The sequence below is a fragment of the Papaver somniferum genome, chromosome 5 (genome assembly GCF_003573695.1).
Source record: "Papaver somniferum cultivar HN1 chromosome 5, ASM357369v1, whole genome shotgun sequence".
NCBI classification, from domain to species: Eukaryota; Viridiplantae; Streptophyta; class Magnoliopsida; order Ranunculales; family Papaveraceae; genus Papaver; species Papaver somniferum.
The window spans coordinates 162,548,048-162,554,654 of NC_039362.1; the positions used below are offsets into that span (position 1 = coordinate 162,548,048).

The 6,607-nt window shown below is 32.9% G+C and overlaps 1 long non-coding RNA gene across 2 annotated transcripts; it reads right to left on the bottom strand.

The window, feature by feature from the left end:
* Positions 1-4,982: 4,982 nt before the first annotated feature.
* Positions 4,983-6,405, bottom strand: LOC113278049. 2 transcript variants are annotated; one of them, XR_003325276.1, is made up of 5 exons: positions 6,169-6,405; positions 5,882-5,929; positions 5,669-5,795; positions 5,286-5,566; positions 4,983-5,177 (listed from the first exon to the last, which is right to left on the bottom strand). It is a non-coding gene; the product is annotated as an uncharacterized LOC113278049 (long non-coding RNA). The 2 variants fall into 2 exon arrangements; XR_003325275.1 differs by having other exon boundaries at positions 5,669-6,405.
* Between the last annotated feature and the right edge of the window lie 202 nt (positions 6,406-6,607).

Genomic DNA, 6,607 nt, shown 5'->3' on the forward strand with positions numbered 1-6,607 from the left:
CAACTCTAAGTATGATGAGTACAACATTGTCTATATTAGGTTTAGATACATACTTCTTGAAGAAGATATAACCCTTGATTTAATTGAACGTGTGAAGGTGTCAAGTATACAACATTGCCTATATTAGGTTTAGATACATACTTCATGAAGAAGATACCACATTGCCTATATTATTTGAAAAAATATTGGACGTGTGAAGGTGTCAAGTATTCATCAAAATTGAGGAAATATGAATCCATTGGAAAGTTTTTTTTTTTTTGTGCAAGTCTAGGATGCACAGGAGTTTAGAAATTAAACTCATGTTCGTCATTATATCTTGGGTATTTCCTTTACATGCGTGTCCAATCCCAACTTTCTCCCCATTGGTTTTATTACGTTTTTAGAAAAGAGGTGCTATTCACAGAGGTAATATATAATAGATTATTGAATTCTCTATTATTAGTTATGTCAAGAATTTGAGATCGGTCGTGGAGATCATCATCTTCTTCTAAAAACTATCATACTATTTATTTCTCGCGTAAAAAAGCGAGGGCCTATTGCAGCTAGCTATAAGAATTTTCAATTAGGAGGTCTTGCTAATTGCATGTTAGTTCTTTATAAAAAAAATTGAAATTTATTGCAAGTGCCATGAAACATGCTAGAATATTTTGAAGACGCTTGGGATGGATTAGGTAGAATGATATTCTTATTTCATTTCCAAAAAAGAGGATTATGGTTGAGAATGACAGAACATGTCAATGCATGGACGCACACCATTTGTAGGTCAAATTGTATTGTCGTGGCGTTCTGGTGGAACATGAATACTTGATTCCTAGGTATTAGGTGTCCCATTTATAAAAAAAAATTGACGCTTTTACACGCATATTACACATATAATATGTTGAGAACCAACAAAAAGAGAACTAATAGATAATTTTACTTCAGAAAATAGAAAAATATATGTAGGATCTCATTCCAACTTCGAAAAATAAGATCTCGACGACATCAAGTTTTTAAAGCGATACTAGGTTTGAGAGTACATAATTTTGGCACTTCTTTTACATTATGAAACCTTTCTTGGTGTTACCACCTCGAGCTAAAAGTTAAATTCAAGGATGCTGACAGTTTTTACATTTTAAAGGATAAATATCCTAGGATTTCCAAGATCTGTTCAATGAAGTATCGGCAAGTTATATGAAAACTGAAGGTGTTCGGAATACCGGTTTTTCTCAAAAATTAAACCTAGCTGACTCTATAGATTTTCTGGAATTATGGCACGAGCTAACAAACAACCAGTTGCGGACTGGTACAGAGGACTCGATGGTGGAGTATAAATCAGGTGATCCGTGGTCAGTTTTCTATAAAGCGGACAGGTAGAAGGGGGACTCATTTTCTTATAAGTTACTTAACTGATTAAACTCTATTCCACCTAGAGTTGCATTCTTTGTATGCTCAGTTATGCTCCATCAAGAATGACGTTCCGAAGGAGAGGTATTGATCATTTGGGGTTTATCCTGTGCTCCAATATTACAAGTGCATATATACCCACTTGATGTATATATAATCACTTATTTGAATCCTAACTTTTTGTTTCTCCGAAATGAAACACACACTTCAATATATATGAAGTATTGGATGGCACTAATGGAGTAGCTCATCTAATTGTGGAGTTTCAAGGTAAATTAAGGTTTGAGTTTTTATATATACCCCAACGATTTCGGTTTATTGCAAAGACGCAAAAGTATTGCACATGGCCAAGATTTAGTAGCATAAGAAATATGAAGGAAACAACGCCATCGAGACAGTAGATAATGATACTATATGGAGCTTTTCATTTATTCTTTCACTCTAAACTGCAATGTCTCCCTTGGAGCTCATATTTGTGTTTGCCTTTTAATTTTGGTTATCGTATTTTCTCGCACACCTACTCGGATATTAGCTTATTGATTTTTTATTTGTAACATATGTATCATGCTTACTGATATGTTACCGATTTTTATTATATTTTTGTAACAAGGGCATCCAATATTCCATAAGCAAGATACAGACCCGTGCATCGCACGGGTGAGAAACTAGAGTATTTAAAATATAGTTAATGGAATGGAATTGGTGCAGCATTTTACACTGCTGGACTTTAAACTAATAAACTTCTTATAATTTAAATTCATAAGAGAGTTACAGGGAAATATTTCATTGTTCCCTCGCACTTTAATGCGTACTCAGGTACTCATAAAGGTAAAACATAATCGGTCAATCGAAACACAAATATGTCACCTAACCAATAGGACCTTCTTGTATATATAGACATATATGAATTTTTTTGGGGGGAAGTTGTCGAAAATAGGTATATATATGATCAAAAAGTCTTGGCAGGCCGAGCAAAAAAAACTAAAAGAAAACCGCCACACACAATGCATGTGGGCCCCTGCTAACTGCAGCAAGGTGGGGCCCTGGCCCCAAAAATTTTAAAAATGTGTGAGAGGCAGTTTTCTCATTTTTTCCTTTACTCGGTTTGTCTAGAATTGCTGATATATGATTATTTTTTTCCTTCTTGTTCATCAATAGCATCCACATTTACTTCTTTATGTTGTCATTTCAGTACCAAAAATTATTCTCTTCTAATCATTTCAGTACCATAAATTTTTATTAAAAGAACATGTTAGGCAAAAGAACGTATTAGTCTCTAAACTGTTAATCCATTAAACTTTTACTTCTTTATGTTGTCATTGCAATATAATCCTCCGTCGTCCATTACATTTTATGATATTGTAACGTGAAAGTTTTCGAGAATCAAAAATCAATACAAAGCTTACAACAAAGATATATTTTTTGTGTCAGGATACAGATTCTCTCAAGGTGTCATTCTACCGAGTTTTTTAGCAAGTTTTATAAGCTCATTATTCCTTCTGCAACTATCTTTGATCTTGTTGCATAACTCTGAGGTCGATTGCCAAATACGATTATCTTGGAGTGCCTCATAAAAACTAAATCTAACACGTCCCTACTTTCTTTCCCATGCGAGAGGGTAATAAACAAAAATATTTATGTATATATGAAGCTTTCAGGTTGCTAACTTTTCCACATGCTTTGAGACCCTTGCCTCATCGTCATTAAGATAATTGTCTACCCATCACCAGGTATCAAAGACCTAAGGAAATCTTAATGAAGTCGTTTTAGGATATAAGTGCATCTCAATTAAGACCACCATCTACTACTTTGAAAATGAGCTGTTGAAATTAAGACCGGTAGATTGTGGGGTTTTATATTTCAGAATGTGCTGATTTTTGGTACGCATGTAGAACTTGGTAAGAGGAACATATCATCATAAAATTAGCTTTAAATCCGTTACGGTTCGGTTTTTATTCATAAAAATGACGTCCAACGTGTGAGATAGTGTGATAATATTAATAGTGTGAAGGGATCCTTCCTCCTCAATTAATAATTATCAAATACAATACTGTATAAAATTTGGAAGAAAAATTAAAAGAACATCTATCAACAAAGAATTTCACTAGAATTAAAACGACAACATACCAACTTCATAATGCTTGGGGAAAAAATCATAAAAATGGTGCGGTTTTCATTCATAAAAATGACGTCCAACGTGTGAGATAGTGTGATAATAATAGTGTGAAGAGATCCTTCCTGCTCAATTAATACTTATCAAATACAATATTGTATAAAGTTTGGAAGCAAAATTAAAAGAACATCTATCAACAAAGAATTTCATTAGAATTAAAACGACAATATACCAACTTCATAATGCTTCAAAAAATAAATAATCATAACTTCATAGAAATCAAGCTTCAAGTAACATTCAATCCAAAGTTCATTCTTATCAAAGTAAAAAAGGTTTATGTATTTTGTACAAACATTGAAATTCTTGATTGCATTTTCACATAATCATCTTTTATTACTAAACTAATCAACATGAGACAAAGTAATATCATTTATCAGTAAAATCCCTTCTTTTATTTTTCTTTTTTTTTGTGAATCTTAATGAACTCGAGCATAATCAACCCCTGCAAAAACCTACAATTTATCAAATACTTAATTTCATCTGTAAGATTTATAAATGAAGGAAATCTTTGTGTTCTGCTATATCCTCACAAAATTACTGCCAACATTGACCAAAATTCTGGCCATTCAGGTGACTTCAGCTGGTGATCTTCAAATCTAGTCATGGATGGGCCATTCTTTCAGCTCTCCTGTGAAACATAATTATTACAGTATAATGGGAATAGCAGCGAAATACTGAAATTAAGGCATGATCTTATAAGAAAGGAAAAAGTATAGAAGATGCACAAATCCAGTAACAAAAATAGGTAGTGGAAAAAAAGGATATCTTGATTGCTTACAAATGGTCTTACAAATCCAACATAACGAATACACACATTTCCAAAAGAATGACTTACATAAAATATAGTTCCAAATACTAAATAAAGATGTTTTCTTTCACTGAATGCATTTTTGAAAAAAATGCATAAGTCCAGTTCAAACATTTGATATGCCATACTTAACAAAATGGCATATCTTACATTCACAATCACAGTAATGAAACAGAGTACTTCTGGTGAGAGAAAACTTAACCAAACACATGGAACCATGTAAAGGGTTTGCATGAAACCAACATGTCGGATACGGAGATTATCAAAATGGATAAACTCTAATCCCAATTTAGGGCTAAATGAAGTTTTCCATTTAATGTACAAATTAAGAAGAGATATTGAGGAAGGAGAAGCTAGACAATATATAGTGATATAAAACTGAAAAGACCACATATATTGATTCATATTATACAAAAAACTAAATTAGTTCCATCCAAAGATAAGAAACTTTCAAAACTAATCACAGTAGATGCACATAACACACCAAACTTCCAATTTAAATCGCGTAACTATAACATAGATGGAGACTAAATTGGAAATTGAAGTTTTGAGATCTAATCAAAAGTAATTGGAGCAAGGGAGACTTTGAAAAATAAAGAGACGTAAAAATAAGAATAGAAAGAAAAAGTGGCGACAATTTCATGATTAAGAAAATATAACAAAGGAAGAATCGTTGAAGAGATTACACATTAAGTACATAACAAATTTAGACGTACACTTGTTGCACCAAAAGTTGCATTACCCTTCCACTGCTTTAGAAAATTGTGTCCCTTTGCGTCGGATGGCAGTAGAACATGTGTACAATTAGAGCTGAAAAGCATTTTCGGTATATTAGTTTAAAGTAGTAATATCATATGGTGGATCATATAAACATTGCGGAACGAAAACTAAATGTATATGAGAAAAAAGCAAAATTACCTCTAAGCCACATACAAAAGCATCACCATTCCAAAATCAAAATTATAATGCCATTAGTATTGGCGCGGACCTATGAGAGGGTTGATTGTTTTCACATATCCAGTCTTACATAGTAGCAGTTGTTGTACACCTCTCTCTAATTCAGTTGAAATCCTGAGTGCATTTTAGAATTTGAAAGACCCCAGTTTTGTTTAAAAAAAAGGTAAAGTCAACCCAATTAGCTTGTGATATTGACGCCATTTTGTCCCCCACCCTTAGTAGCCATTTGTAAATAAACCCATCTGTTAACAATTAAACGAATCAACTTAACATAGGTTTATTATCATCCAAAATACACTAAAGTTTGAATTATCGTCAGGTTTAATTTTACAGCTGAAACTTACAGTGACCTAATCCTTGAAGGCTTGAACCACTTCCCCGCCAAATGCATGTATCAAAAATGAGAATATTTACTTCTCTTTAAATCCAATGCAATTGTTGCAATAACAAACCTAGAATACCGATATAACACTAAAACGAACAATTGAACCCACAACTTAGAAAATAAATTGAGAAAATGTAGACCAAAAAGAAGAAATCCAAACCAAATTGAATACCTTGTGAAGCTTAAATTGCCGCTAGATTTGCAGTATGTTGCAGTTTGCCTGTTTATGGATATACAGTTTCAATTCTCCCAGATTCAGTCAAAACCATTCCATATTTTAGATTTCTAAAGATTTTGTAAATCATAGGGAAAAAGAAAAATTACCAAGATTAAACTAAATAAATTCCGAAAGCAACACAATACATAAGACAGTGATGTTAAACTTCAGGGGATGGGTGTTGTAAATATGCCAAATCAATAGCTACTAAAAAAAATGTGAATCAGAAATCTAGGGTTTACCTTTTGATAACGAAAAATAAAACCCAATATTAAGAGAGAAATAAGAACCATGATTTGAAGATGGGTCACGCGTTCTTCTTCGATCTGTTGGACGGATTTATAGATGCATGCGAGTTTAGAAATTTATAACCTCATGAGAAGAAACGTCTTTGGGTGAGTTTATGATGTTCTAAGAAGATTCCATTCCATTTCATTTCACTCCATCAATTGCATAGAAGAAAAAATATTCAACATAAATCTCATTGATTTCCAATAATTTGAAACGGATGTGCATTTTGTTTTCATCTTTAATCAAGGAATTTATTACGCCTATTAAAAGGTTGTGTACGTGAGACACTCCCAGACGTTGGATGAGAGCTTAAAACACGGTTGCATCTTGAGCCGTGATTTATATTTTGCATTTTCCTCCAATTTTAAAGGAATTGGAACCGTCGATCGT